Here is a 16,238-nt window from a genome sequence, read left to right on the forward strand (position 1 = left end):
ACCGGCACCTCTAGGTGTGGTATGCGTCTACGGCTGCATGTATCGCGTGAGCGGATATGTGTTAGTTATTTTTTTTATATGCCGGTTGCAGCAGAATATCCGCTGCGCTGTAAAATACTCCGCCATTTTACTGAGCTATAGCAGTTTTATCTACCACCATTGTTATATCAGGTACTAAATACAACATGTTATGCAGTTTACTATAATTTACTCATCTGTTGAATTATTTTAGATTTTTGCCTCTTTCAGAGTGTAAAACATAAATTGTGAATTTCTATACAAGAGAGTCGGTAATCCCCGGCAATGGTAAATTCGGCCAGGAGCAAAGACTTAGGTTCAAGTACCGGCCAACAATACTGCCGTATCCATTCGCTTCTAAATGTTAGCGAGTTTGGCTGGCATTAAAGGGTTTTGCCGACAGAACAATTGAAATTCAGGCTCAGGTTTGACGACCAACGCCAGTCAAACTAAATTAATATTAGTGAGCTTTGCCAAAACTAAATTGAAGGGACGACTATGATTTAGTAGCAGTAGAGCTCCTTGTGAAAGAGCTCGTTCAGGGAAATATTCACTTTGCCTATTTCTGCCGCCTAGACGTAATGTAAGCATTACTGCGTTCCGGTTTTGAAGGATAAGGGTGCTGGTGAAACTACAGGCATATAAAATTTGTCAACTTATATCTCATGGTAACCGGCGTAGAGGCAGTACCCCTCGGATCTTTGCGATTTAAAGCTCTGTGTGGCATTGCTACTGTTATGGACAGGCGTGTAGCTTACCATCAGGCGCACGACTTGTTCATCCCGTCACTTGATATTATTAAAAAAAATGTTATTATAAAGCTTTTACATACGACAAAAATCCGTGTTAGTTCTTGCGGGTATTCTCGATCTAAGATATTCGAAATAGATATTGTAAATGATAAATTTATTCAAATGCATGTCTACATAGAGCAAACCCTTGAGTTTCTTGCTCATTTGTTTCAGGGAAATCTGCCTTACGAATGAACAGTAGAGTTAAAGAAGTATGACGATGTCAAGTGTAATTTGTTTACCTATGAAATAAAAATTATTTAACTTTCACTTTGAGTACAAAGTACTTATTCTGCGCAGAGACAGTCACGGGCACCAGCTAGTATTATAACAACAAAAATTGGTCCTTACATTTAAGAGACAGCCAGTCAAAGATATGTTATCAAATAACGCGAATACAAAAAGAAGTAAAACTGATACAAAAGTAATACATCTTTTATCATATCAAATAGAATTTCGTCAGGCAAATGGCATATACCCATTACGTAACTGTTACGTAGGTTATTTTTAATCTATTTTGTCTGTTTACCAAAAATTACTTTTCAAATTGAGTTGTATTATTATTGACGATTCAATATACGGATGGTATAAAGGCCGCCTTTTATGATTCGTAATATTACGGATTTTTATAGACCTTTGACCTTCATCTCATATGATAGAAAGTGACGACGAGATCGACGATGGAGCATACACAACTAAATAATGCCTATTCACTCTCGCCTTGAAAAGGCCCAAGTTATGACGTTCAGGGAACAAGTCTGCAGGCAGGGAATTCAATTTCATAGCAGTTCGCCATATTAATGTGGAAGCATAACGCTTCGTGAGAATCGTTGGAATATCCACAACATGGGGGTGGAACCCAAGCCTACGCCTAGTCCCCCGGTGATGGAAAAGGGAATTAAATCGTGTAATTACATACCGACAAGCAGGCAACTTTACGGCGGTGTTCAAGGCTTAGCAGCTTCGCCTCCACTAATTCCTAGTCACCAATAAGCCTCTTAGCACGATTGTCAATTGAATCCAAAGTGGCCAGTTGATATGTAGCAGAGCCATCCCAAAGGTGGCAGCAGTACTCCATGCACGACCGGACTTGTGCTTGGTACAGGTGAAGCAACTGTCCCGATGTAAAGTAACGCTTCACCCTGGAAAGGATGCCAAGCTTCCTTGCTGCATTTTTCGCCATGGATTCAATGTATCTGCCGAAGTTTAAACTGGACGACAGGTCTATTTCAAGTAGTAGGCTGATAAACCTTAGAACTGGCACCATATGAATTCATAGTTATGCAGACGCGTCCGTAACAGTGCTAAACGATTGCATGTATAGCAAATGGGAAGTCTATTAAACTAAATAACGTCGATGGGTTGTCGCCCATTTCATATTAATAGAGAAGATTCGTAAATGTGCGTAATTTGGAATATGCAGAAGAGATAACACAATATAATTTTATTTGCAAATAGTTAAACTTGGCAAGTAACAAACAAATTAATAATGAATTGTGAAGTTATACCCTGCAGAGCAACGTAGAAGTATGATCTTCAGAAACGTCTTTTAGATAAAGAGTTGGATTAATACTATAGATTTCGCTTTATCGTAGCAGTAGAACTCCTTGTGAAAGGGTTCAGGTTGTGAGGGTATTGGTGTATGTACAGACTAACTATTATTATTAGTATGTGATAAAAACACATTTGACGTAACGTAAGTCTGGGGTTATTCAAGGTTAGTATATAGGCAAACATCAGGTAAGGTTTACCCAAGCGTTTATTTACATATACGAAAATAATGTGTATCTTTTCCATTAAAAAATAGAAAAGCAATCCATTTTCTCATACCAAATTCAGTGGAGTGATCTCTCTATTGCACGGCCTTCACAAAAAGAGCTTTAAATGTAAAATGGGCGCCGGATGTGTCCCTTGTCGGAGTGCCGACGCGGATCGAGTCAGATATTTCGTGAGATATAACCGAATTATGTCATCGTTTTGCTTTTTTTGGTGTTTTGTAAGTGTGCGTGTGGGGTTGCAAAAAATAAAAGGAACGAGTAAAATTTTATAGGGTGAATCTAACAGTGACAATGAAAGATTTAGCATAGTTGACGGCTACGTTCCCGTTTAGATGTCAACCTTAATTTCAGTGTTAAAGGAAGGAAAACCGAGAAGATTCACAAGGTGGAACACACAAGTTTCAGGTGGTTGTAATTTCACTGACACCCTTACTTTTCAAAACCGAAAATAAATAAATAAAAATTAGACATTGTTTTTCGGTCGACACTGATCCATGTCAAAATAAATAACTTTGAAATTGAAATATATGCAGTTAAGGTCCAAATAATATAAGCCGAATGAAGAAATCAATAAAAAGTTATAAAAATAAAATAAAATGAAACAAAATTGAAATAAAATGTAATAAAAGCCAAAATTTCAATTAAAACTACAAGTACAAAGAACAACACAATTGTAGTTTATTGATATCTAAATCGATTGCCTCCATAACCGGCACCATAACATGCATGTTTATCACAACAATATCGAATATAGGGGCAATCTAATCTGCCAGCTGTCGTAGTCAGGATGATATTGGGGCTGACCCGCACTCTGCGTACCAGTGATGCGCACCTTTTGCGCATCGTTGTGTGGAATTGCTCCTGCAACCCATTTATCGATGCTCTAAAGTTCTACCAATCGTAATAAATAGAGAAACAGTGAAACAACAATGTCGGAATGGATGAGCGCTTTTGCATTTCGATACCACTCTTCTTCATAAATTGACTTTACCTATACCCGAAAACTTGAATATTTTCTTTTATCCGCTAGTTCTTTTACCTGTTATAACTACGATATCCGATAAATCGGTATAAAATCATCACCGGCACCTCTAGGTGTGGTATGCGTCTACGGCTGCATGTATCGCGTGAGCGGTTATGGTATCAAGCGACGGGTCAAACAACACGTCGAATCACAACAGTTTGTAAATGCTATTCAGAAATTTTAATCGACATAATTATGAAACTAACAAAATTTCAGAAATCCCACTGTTATTATAATCAGAATCGATGAAAAACGGATTACTCAAATCCCGTGAAAGAATATATTACAATTTATGCACAGGCTCAAGTTTATTACAGAGACGTCACACATCCTAGCTTGTCGAGTTGCGATCGTAATTAAAAGTGACGTAATGTTGGAGGGTTTTACAAAAGTTAGTAAACCATCAACAGTGAGTTCGGCGCCATCTTTTAGTTGTTTGTTACAATATTGTAACGACGGTTTTATTGACGTGTAGAGAATCTAATTTTACGTTTAGAAATGGTGTAAGCTTACTCGCATCCACTACTGAAGCTTTCTCGTGAGTACGCCAACTCTCCCGGTCTTGTGTCGCCCGCATCTAACAGCTGTCAGCCACCTTTCATGGAAAGGGGAAGGCAGAATCAAATTATATCCTGTGATAAATCCTGTAGAATACCGACTTAGGCAACTTAGGCTCTGCAGATTTGCCTATACTAATTTCGAGTCACCTATAAGCCTCTTGGCACGCTTGTCGATTAAATCCAAGGTGGTCTGTTGGTATTTAGCAGAACCATCCATAAGTGGCAGCAGTACTCAATTCACGACTGGACACGAGTCTACTTGGTACAGCTGAAGCCAAGCTTCCTGACTGCATTTTTGGCCATGGATTCGTAGTATCTGCCGAAGTTCAGATTGGATAACAGGTCCATTACAAGTAGTAAGTAGGTCGTCAGTCCATTTGCCGCAGGGCGTCTCACACTACTCGTACGTTTTCTTTGACGTGGTCACTGTGCTCCATCGGCCATCAGACCTCGTGCAGACATGTTCGGCCAACTGCCACACTTAAACTTACTGATTTTGCGAGCTTTGTCAGTCTCTTTATAATTATTAATAACAAAGTTCGATCCGGCCGGATTCGAACCGATGTCTTCTAGCAAGCCGTGCCTAACGCTATGCCATCTAAACCAGCGGACCTTACAAATTTTTGTATGTGCTTGTTGCCTCGGTCTTTCTTTATGGTTTTTAATGGCTTTTTATGCCGTAGCGCCATCTGTGAGAAATTTATTTCTTCACTCCGAGAGGTAGCTTTACAGCTACCATCGCTGACTAGAGATCTCACTTTAATCATTGTAATTTTCAAGTTTTTATTTAATGTCACGATGTTCGGTTTCTTTAGCTCTCTGACGTATGACCTCATTAGGGATTAGGTCCATCAGAGAAACCCGAAGCCATAGATAACTTATCTATGCCCCAAGCATATAAGGATAAACATGAACATCACATATTTTGAGTTACAACATTTGTTTAATGTAGTCCGTATTATTTTTGACTTTCATGTGATAAAAGAACTTGACGTTTGATCACACGAACCTTTATGATAATACCAAAGGTACGAAATATTATGTTTACATTTTTCCTCAATTATTCTTTTAGCTGCATATCCAGCGGGTTTTTTCCTTTCAGTCTGCGGGACCTGTGAAAAGGTAAACCTCTCGACAATAAAAAGGGCAATTCTTATTCTTTCGTGTACGACGTTAAGTAATTACGGTGATGAAGATTGAATGTAATGAATCGAAAAGAATTCTAGGGAATAAGTGCTTTATGAATAGTCCCCTTTTTAGTATATTTCTTTTGGTACGCCATATTAATTTTATAGAGGAATTTAGCAATTTGTTATTTTGGTATGCTCATCCGAGCCGTGACTCAATTTAGTTACAAAAACAATCTTGTTTTGGATGTAACTTGTTATTACAAAATATTTTTTTTTCACATTTAATGTAATTTAAAAAAAAACACAAGTAGCTTGAATATCGCTTTTCGTGGTGTAGTCATCGCTTAGGTCCCAGGTTCGATCCCCGGCCGGATCAATGTAGAAAACTAACTTTTCTATATTGTCTCTGGTCTGGGTGTTTGTGGTAACGTCGTTGTTCAAATTCCATAACACAAGTGATTTAATTACTTACTTTGGGATCAGAGCAACGTATAATATTTAATTTGTTTAATAAATTAGTAACTCCGGGAATAAGCGAGGATGAGGAGATCCCAGGTTCGATTTCCGGTAGGACCAAATTAGGTAGTGAACTTTTAATTTTTTTTTATAATACTAAGTGACGGGAAGATAAATCGTGTGGCAGGCAGTAACCGACTAACCTGTCCCTCACAGGTACAGTGTCACTCAGAACTTTAAATTGCAAAGGTCTGAGGGGCACTGCCACTGCGCCTGTCACCCTGAGACATAAGTTGACAAGTCCCATATGCCTGTAATTTTACCATCACCCTTACCCTCCAAAACCGGAACATAGTAATGGTGACATTACTGCTTGGCGATAGAAATAGGTAAGGTGGCAGTTCTACCCTGGACCTCTTTCACAAGAAGCTCTACTGCTACTGTTCGTGTTAGATACTTTATTAAGAGCGAATGTACAGTAAAATGAACGTCGTAATAATATATACATAGTTATGAAACTATTTTTCCGGATTTAAATCGCGTATATTTGTTTTTTCAAACAAACCGACGTTTCGGGCCCTTTACAGTTAACCGTGACCATGGGACCTGATAGCCCTGAGATAGCCCGCTATATAGATGTATACTAATTTATAACAAAATACCAGACATCCTCAAGAAAGTAGATAGTGACAACGTGTTTAAAACCAAGTTGAGGTCTCTCTTATTAAGTAAATGTTTATTACAATGTGGGAGACTTCATGAACTCTCCTATAAGCTAAAAGAGTCCAGTTTCAGATAAGTAATTTTAAGTCTATGTAATACTATGATCTAAAGTTTCTTAATGATAATTTTAAGATCCTATATGTACTAGTTCCTAAATGTTACTATTATTATTTTTTGCTATTATTTTTATTTTTACAATTTTAATATTACGTTTAATAATAATTAATTGCTGCACCCCAAAGGGGTATGTATGTACTTATTACCTATGTAATTTTTATACCTACATTGTTTGCAAATAAATAAATAAAAAAAAATTTAAAAAAAAATTCTATGTGTAACAATCGCGAAAACCTAAGAACTCGATATATACATAGTTACTTCGTTAATTATAACTGTGTGAGTATGCATTAATAAATCATTTACCTTTGCGAAGCCTAAGGCTCAATTTATATTACGGCGAAACGGACTGGAAACTAATTTTTTAATTAATTGGCTATTCAATGGCACAATTTCACTTGATGTTAAGCGACGATGTGACCGACAATGGGACGCGTTTGCCTAAAAATGCTTATTCAATCTAGTTTTGAATAGCCCCAAATTGTACTATTCGGGAAATACATATATATTTACTCATATATACTATATATATAATATATATTAGTAGAGCATTCCATTCCTTTGCCGTACGCATCAGAATAGAGGAAGCAAAGTGCTTAGTGCGAATATGTGGAATATCAACGACATAAGAATGGAGTGCTCCAGACCTTCTAGTCGACCGAAGGAGGAAAGGTGAGGGTGAAACTAAATTGAAAATTTCCTGCGCACACTCCCCGAAATGTATCCGATAGAAAACCGACAAGCAGGCTACTTTTCTGCGATTGTCGAGATTTTGTAGCTTCGACTCCACAAGAGAATTGTTGTTAATAAGTCTCTTTGCTTTTTGCTCCACCGAGTCCAAGGCAGCTAACTGGTAATAAGCAGAGCCATCCCAAAGGTGGCAGCAGTACTCCATACATGATCGAACTTGTGCTTTAAAAGCTGTTCAGGTGTGGAGTACCGCCTGACCTTGTAAGGTATGACTAGTTTTCTCGCAGCAGTTTTTGCCAAGCACTCGATGTATCGCGCAAAGTTGAGATTTGGATGACAAGTCAAGACCAAGTAGCTCAAGGTGGTCTCTTATCGGCACGGATACATCTCGGAAAGTCGGAGTAAGGTGTAGGGGACTCCGTTTCGATGTGAAAAGACACGCCTGTGTTTTAGCCGCATTAAACCGGACCCTGTTCGCATCTCCCCAGTCGGAAGCCGTTTTCAGGCTCAGGTTCAACCAGGTGACCATCGGCTCTTGTTTATACCGGATCACTTCGCTGTTGTCTCCGGCGTCTGGCACATAACTCTCTATCAGTGTGCTGTCATCTGCGTACCCAAAGATACCGGGCATTAGCAGCAGATCGTTGATATGCAGCAAGGATTGAGTGGCGGAGAGGACAGATCCTTGAGGTACACCGGTATTTATACCATGAGGAGCAGACGAGTAACCATCTACATGGACATATCTTTCAGAAAATCGCCTATCCATGTGCAAAAGCCAACAGGAATTCCGTAAGCTGGAAGCCTGTTTAACAGGCTATCATGCCAAACCCTATTAAAGGCCTTTGATATGTCGAGTGACACGGCAAGCGATTCACCGCGTTTTTCGACAGCCTCGCCCCATAAATGTGTCGCAAGAAGATCCCCAGTAGGTCGACCAGGGCTAAAACCATACTGTCGATCACTGAGAAGATCGTTATCTTCGAGGTATCCAAGGAGACGGCTGTTCAATACACGCTCCATAGTCTTACAGAGTATGGAGGTGATTGCAATAGGTGATTGCGATATGTTCTATTTAGTTCGGTTCATTGGTATATATAAAGTACCTACTGAATACAACGATTTTCTTATGAAATTTTGAGGTAAGTTTGTGTTTTTTTTCTATCGTGAAAATTTTTAGGACTGGTGTATATCCCCAATTTTACTGTATCGCACTTCTATTACAATATTGTTCTAACTCAAAATATGTAAAATTCAAGATTATATCATTGCTGAACGCAAAATTTTCTTCTCTTCACGTCAATATAACCGTCGTTAGAGTATTGTAAGAAACAATTACAAAACTTAACTCAAAATGAGACAAACTTTATGTGAGCTAGCTCTGGTCAAAACAGTTCTTACTAAAAAATATTAAATTATTCCTCCCCTTTTATCTGTAAATATATTTGGCAAGTAGGAAATTGTTACCATGCCTGGGATAAACTTTAACCTATACGTAAGTTTTAATGGTCTTTCACGGGAAGTAATTCGTTTTCCGTCGATTCTGAAAAAATAATTTTTTTGAGTTATTACACTATTGCATTAACAGTGCTGTATATCTTTTCCAAATTGATTGATTTAACGCTTTCATTGTTATGCGGAATCAACTAAAGCGATTTGAGGTTGTATCATCGACTCTTAAATATAATTTGTTGACCTGTAAACATTGACTTACAAATAAATGGACGACGGGTCTAATACAAAAACCACGAAAAAAATGTCCCAAGTCAACCTATTCGAAATTTAAATTGTAATGTCATCGCAGTATCGCGCTGTCAGTAGAACAAATGAAGACTAAAGCGGAGTTTGGCGCTCTGTATACGATTTTAGCGCCTTACAAGTGCGGACACTTTTTAGCGCGGACCCGACGTCCATATAATTGTAAGTCAATGCCTGTAAAATAAATTTTTTTACACATCTGATTTAAATTCAACTCTATCCCACTTATGGTTAATATTTCATTCAAATATAATCGTCAGAATTGTAGTAAAGTCTCGACCTAGCAGTTACCTGCCAAAAATGTGGTCATTCGCAAAAAATTTACATTTTTTACCCATAAAACTGTCACTTCACTTGTCGGCTTAATCCTCGGGCAGTCCTAAATCATCCGTAAGGGCCATTCTAGCGGCACATCGACACCGGTCCTTTGCTTGAAAGGGAAAATATGTCGCGGCCACAAAAGGCCGTTGCTTTGTGGAAGGACATATTGGTCCAATAGCCGGGAGTGACCCTTATTTCCGGGCTATAACACCTAATAGACGAATTAGCAACGCGGCACTTTTTTAACGCAATGACGCCTGAGTGATGTCGCGAAACAATAGAAAAAGAAAAGATATAATATTTGCAAATAAATTGTATCTGATGACAAACTTGTTATAGGAAATATCTGGATTAGGAATTTTGAAACGTGATTTTAAACATAACCCACTTTAACTTCTCGTGTCATTTAGTGTTACGGTACGAGAAATTAAAGTCTATATTACGACAGCATTTCATAATCTGCTTTACACTTGTTTTGGAGTACAGGAATTAAATACACGATTTACGCTATATTTGTTGTTGACTCACGTTATCTTTGCATACATCTTTCTCTGACATATTCTCTTTAATTTTGTAATATAATTTTTCAATTAAAATACTTTTAATGTAAGTTTTAGACTTAGGAAATGATAATGCTTAACACATGCTCCGGAATCTTATTGTAAAAATTGTATACAGTAAGTACCCCATAAAAGAATCGTTCACCTTAGTTAAACGAAATCGTAATACCGTGAGTTGGACTTTAGGTTAATATTGTGGATATATTCTTTCTTATATTCGTTTTTGCATGACAAAGCATTTTACTCACTTCTCAGGTACACGTCATCACAGAGATTTTTATTTGGTCAGTCAACAATTTGTTATTCCAATAAAAAACCTGGAACTCCCATGCAAAATCCTAAAACTAAGTGCATAATCTATTACAGACCGACACTACGTGCACTGTAAATTATTACTGAATGAAGAATTTACAAAAAGAAATGTGTAAACATTAACTAACCATGTAAATCACTTAAAAAAATAAATAGTTATTAAAAATTAAGGCAAAGCATAAAAACGAAATAAGTTGAAACTATTTTTCCGGATTTAAATCGCGTATATTTGTTTTTTCAAACAAACCGACGCTTCGGGCCCTTTACAGTTCCCATGGAGACGGTTGACTCAGATGACTGTCATATATATACCGAAATATCGGTATGCTAGACAGAGTATCTTGACGAAATATCATAGATTTCTCATAGATGGCGCTAAAAAGTCGTTGAAAAACCAAATACAAAGACACGACGCAAGCACATAGAAAAATTCGTGATTTTCGTATCTTGCTATATTCAAGAACATGGAAAAAATCGTGAGGTCCGCTGGTTCGTTCCGTGGCTTAGTTGATAAAGCGTCTGCCACGGTATGCTAGAAGACGTCGGTTCGAATCCGGCCGGATCGAGGGAATTTTTTCTACGTATCTTTGTGTTAATAATTATAACAAACTAGTGGAGTAATTTCACATAAAAATAATTGAATATCAATTCAATAAAAATTTAACCCACAGTGTATGTTAGTTTTTAATATTTCATTCAAATACACTAATATAAAGTTGAAATAACAGGGCGTGGAATAGGCCTAGAGAAATCATATTATAGCGCTTTTAAATCAAAACACTGTAAGTAACTTTTCACTGTATTGGTTTGATACCGCAGAATTTGGAATTTCGAGTCTTGATTTATATGAAGTTTTTTAGCTTGTCTAGTGAAGAACGCTTAATGATTCACAAACCTCTTCTGCGTCCTCTCCAATCTCAGTGAGTGAGTAACAAAATGTGAACAAATTTAAACCGTTCACAGTTCAATTGAGAAGCAAAAGACCTCCCTCTGGGCTACAGTCGCTTTTACGAACACATTCGTTTGAAATTTTATCCAGCTAATCCATTTCGCGGAAAAAGACTCAACAGCTCACCATCTAAGAGCGTGATCCGTCTTCGTCTGGCGAACCATTAAATACAACATCCCGCTGGCCCCAGGCCAAATGCATTGCCATAAACAGTCGCAGTTCGCCGATATTGGAAAATTTGTGGCTGCTACTGTAAAACTTACTTATGTGTAGAGTTTGGAGATTAGTTGATTGATTCAGTTATAGAGAACTAGTTCACTCATGTGAAAATTTATTTAAATAAAAAACAATTTTTTTTATTTCAGACGAGTTCCATGATTTGTTAGTAATAATAATAATAATAGGAAAAGTGCTTATTAGTGTTAGTAACGTGCTAAGAACGGAATAAAATACTTCCGTGTGTTACGCCAACAAACAAAAAATGTCTAACTCTGGAATGTGTGACGTATTGGTGCACTGTGAATATTGTGAATCTAGAAACAGCTTATGGGATTGATATCAACCAACATTTTTTGTTTTTTATTTTTATTTTTTGTTATTTGACTTGCAATATAAATAGCAAGAATTTAGTTAATATTACAAATGAGTCACGTTAGCGTAATTATTAATATTATTTTTTGTCGGTATTTTTTTTTATTGTTATTAACTTTTAATTTATTTACCGAGATGGTGAATGTGTATGGTTTAACCAGAAATGGTTTTTGTTACACCGTTAGCAGCCTACATTTTAGTTCTTCTTTTTGTACCTGTTTCTTAATTATAAATAAATAGTAGATTTTTTTATTTTAAAACCTTCAAATCGCCTTACTCCCTTACTTACTCTTAGTTTAAGCAAAAAGTAACGTCAATATTCCTTGTTATTCTTTTTATTATCAAATATCAGTTATTCAATATTGAATGTTAATAAATAAGTAACATATAAATATTAGACATAATCACAGCATTGCTGCGATTCCAAAGTAAGTAAGCACTTGTGTTATGGAAGTCGAAAATAACGGCGGTACCATGAACACACAGACCGGAGACATTATAGAAAGTTACTTTTTCTACACTGATCCGGTCGGAGATCGAACCGGTGACCTCAAAGATGGCGACATCATGAAAACCGGTATACAATCACTCGACCACGGAAGAGTCAATGTTACATTTGTAATAGTTCTATAAATTACGCGGAATGTTGATTTCGTACCAAAACGAAGCTTATTTCTTTTTCTTTTTCATAGGCTAATGTTCAACAGAATTTCATTCAAGAAACCAAGAAAACCTGACAAATGAAGTAAGTAGTTAAATATTATTAGTCAATAGCCCGAAAATTTAGGTTTTTTTTTGAGATTTTTTTTAGGATATCTTATAATGAGGTTCTATATGTTATTTAAGACCGTTTCACTTTATATGGAGCAATAAATTGAATCTAGACAAACTCTTTTTTTATACCCGAGCGTCAATAGTGAATCCCTAAAATGACAAATGAATAAATCTTCTTGAGTAAAGGCATCTCTATTCAGTGAGTGATTTAACAACGGATGTAATACTTGTTTGTAGTTTCTATAGAGAGTTTGTGTGCAGTAGGGTTTATTTACTTGAAAAATTGCAAATTAAAGTTTCGCGATCGGGAGCCAAAGAACAAACAAAATAATATTAAAAGTTGTTTGATGTTAATTTATGGGTTTGAACTTGTTGTTTTATGATTTTCAAAGTTTGTTTGTTGATACTTTGTGGTAAATTACGGTTTCCTCGAATTTGGGTACTAAGTAACACTTTGTACAATATGATCTAAGTAGCGAGAATGCTTGTTTGCTAGCTCAAGTTCCACTACCTTATCTTACTTACATTTACCTGTAGCAGGATGTAATTCGCTTATCTCAGGTGCAACAAAGCATAGCCGTAGGTGTTTTCTACTGGTTATCAAGTCGCTTCTCTGTAATTATTTTTTTTATACAACGAAGACTCCTGCTACCTTTGATGAAACTACATTAACGGCTTTGATTTTTGGACGCAATCGTAATTTTACTATAGTTATTGGAAATCAGACTATTTATTTTTAACTTGAAAAAAGGGGGAGGTACTCAATTCGACAGTACTTTTTTAGTACGTTACGAGATTACATACACGCCGGATATTTGTGAACCGATTTGAATGGTTCTTTTTTTGTAGGAAAGAGGGTACTTCAGTATTGGTCTCATTTAAATTTGAAATAAATATTCCACCTCTAAGAGTGGCAAACTAGAGGATGAGTCTGATTTTGCGCCCTTTCCGGTAACCGATTCTTAACTTTTTAGTTTTAGTTTGTATTCCATGTAATGTAAGGAAAGTTATAAGCCGATTCCTTTTTTTTTTCATAAAAATTACTGTATTTATTGCTTGCGCCTGTTGGTAAGCGACACGCCTGTCCATAACAGTTGCAGCGGCACTCAGAGGTTTGTATTGCAAAGATTTGAGATGCCACTCCAATTCTTGTACCTCTATCGACTAATATTTTAAATAGAGTTACGAGAATTGTAGAGGATGTGGGTTATATTTTTCCGTATCTAATGGAGCAATAAACATGTTTGACGTAACTCCACTTGTGCTATTCATCCACTAGGAGTGCGTTGTTTGTTGTTTTTTAACACGGATAAATCCATTTATCCAATAGTGTAGTGTTAGGGTATGGTTAAATTAAATAGTGCCAGAGACGCTGAACAAAAAGATCACGTGATAAAATTGTCTTCGCCTTAATAGATGATAAGAAAATTACCGTGTGTGGGTGGAATTCTTAATTTAATTAAGTATAATAACAACGCGCACACACTCATAGCCCTGCACTAGGGAAACCCTGACATTACTGCATGGCGGCAGATATAGGTAAGGTGGCAGAACTTCCCTGGACGAACACTTTTACAATACTATCTGTATATTATAAAACAGCTCCATTTCCAATGTGTAGCAATCGAGAAAACTTAAGCACTCGATATATATCCAACATACTTCGTTCCGGAAATTTTCTCATAGCGAGAACATTCTTCAGAAAGCATTTCAATTTTAAACTATGTTAAGCACACATCGGCACATTTCGCGGTAAAATTTATTTAAAAAAAACCGACCTGAAAGTTCGCTTACCGGTTTTTTATTGGAATTATGTCTCTTTGCTAAGTTTTATTGTTATCCGTTAACGGAAAGTGCGCGAAACCTGATTCATCCCCTAGTTTGCCACTCTTAGAGGGTGGAGTATTCTCTTGAAATTTAAATGGGACAAATGCGGAGGTACCCCCTTTCGAAATAAAAGAGAATAACCAAATTTGACATCAATAGTACAGCCTTGCTCAGAATGTATGAAAAAAATCGAAATTAAACGAAAAGTTTTTTTTTTTTCAGATTTTGTGACAAAATGTAAAAGTTGTAATAGTTTAACATTGATTAAACTAAAATTTCATAAATAAAAATCTTTTTAAAATTTTATTTAGATAAGATTTATTGGTTTTTTTTTAATGAATATTGTGATATTTTATTAGAATTCAAAATTCAAATTCAAATTTTTTATTTGCCACGTCACAAAGCTCGTAACTATATCTTATCAAAGTCATTTACTACTAACATTTAATATTACCTATAACTAACGCACATTCATAGATTTGCACAATATACACATAAATTTAAATATTATTTAATAATAATATATTGTTATGATATAAATCGCATAAGTAATAAATCATTAATAGATACATTAAATGTTATAAAATAATGAGAATTTTTTTGAATGCGTAAGGTCAAAATATACGTCAACTTTATAGAATGGATTTTCAATTAAAAATTTTTTTATCTTTGTTTTGAATTCTAATTCGGGCAATTCGGATATAGTCGGTGGTAGTTCATTGTAGCATATATGTAGTTTACTACTATGATAGAATAGATATTCATTTGTTTTTCGTGAAATTACTACACTAGTTTGTTATGATAACAAAGAACACGATTCTATGTCTGTTTTTTCTTTTTTTTTTTATAAATAAATATTAGACAATATCACATATGTTGTTCCTATCCCTAAGTAACTAAAACACTAGTGTTATGGAGAACAGAAACAACGACCGTACCATAAAGACCCAGATGCGAGACAATATACAAAAGTTTTATTCATTAACATTAATTATGTATTGAAAGGAGTCCTTTTGTATTTTCAAGTGATCAAGACAACAGAATATCGTATAGAGACCTTATCAAAAGAAAGGAAGATTAGCTATTCCCTGAGCCAAAGTTATTATTGTACAGTAGGTATAATGATGGTAATTATGTATGTATTAATGTGTGTAATGTACAAAGAGAGGTTCAAGGTATATTTAAATTTTGCGTTGTTTGCAATGTCATTAAGTATGCTATTCACGGACGTAAGCACTACGAGTCAGTTTCAACGCGCTCACATATTCAAGAAGGCAGAAATGCCAGGAGGTCTAACACTAAGTACGATACTACGTGACAACGAAGCTCATACGTACTACACAATGTCAGTTTTACTAAAAAAAGTAATGTCAAAATTCGGTACGATAGCTGTCATATGAGCTTCGTTGTCACCTAGTATCGCATTTCATGGTTGACCTCCTGTGGTAGTAGCATGGCAGAATATGTGCGATAAACCTTCCCATGACAATATTTAATTCAGTTGATAAACGAAAGTTTGCATATTTGTTTATACATTTTGAAGAACAAGGTCAACGATATGAAATTGCGTATATAGTTATCTTTGTCGCCGCGAAAACTATGAAGCAAAAAATGTCTTTTCATCTCGTTTGTCGCATTGAAGTTTTACGTTGATAAAGTTATCGTGGAAATATTTTAAAATCAGCTGTGACCTGGTAGTCATGTTTGGCATTGTGTTAATCTTTTGCAGACATAGGTCGCCGGCGCTCGCGATAACATAAAAATGTGACGTCACGGCACTCGCCATGTTCGCTATTGTGATAAAATTTTAAATTTTAAAATGCCGTTTATCACTCGAATTTGACATCGAAATGTGGATA

This window comes from Hyposmocoma kahamanoa, unplaced genomic scaffold (genome assembly GCF_003589595.1).
Source record: "Hyposmocoma kahamanoa isolate Upper Pololo Valley unplaced genomic scaffold, ASM358959v1 80, whole genome shotgun sequence".
Classification (NCBI taxonomy): Eukaryota; Metazoa; Arthropoda; class Insecta; order Lepidoptera; family Cosmopterigidae; genus Hyposmocoma; species Hyposmocoma kahamanoa.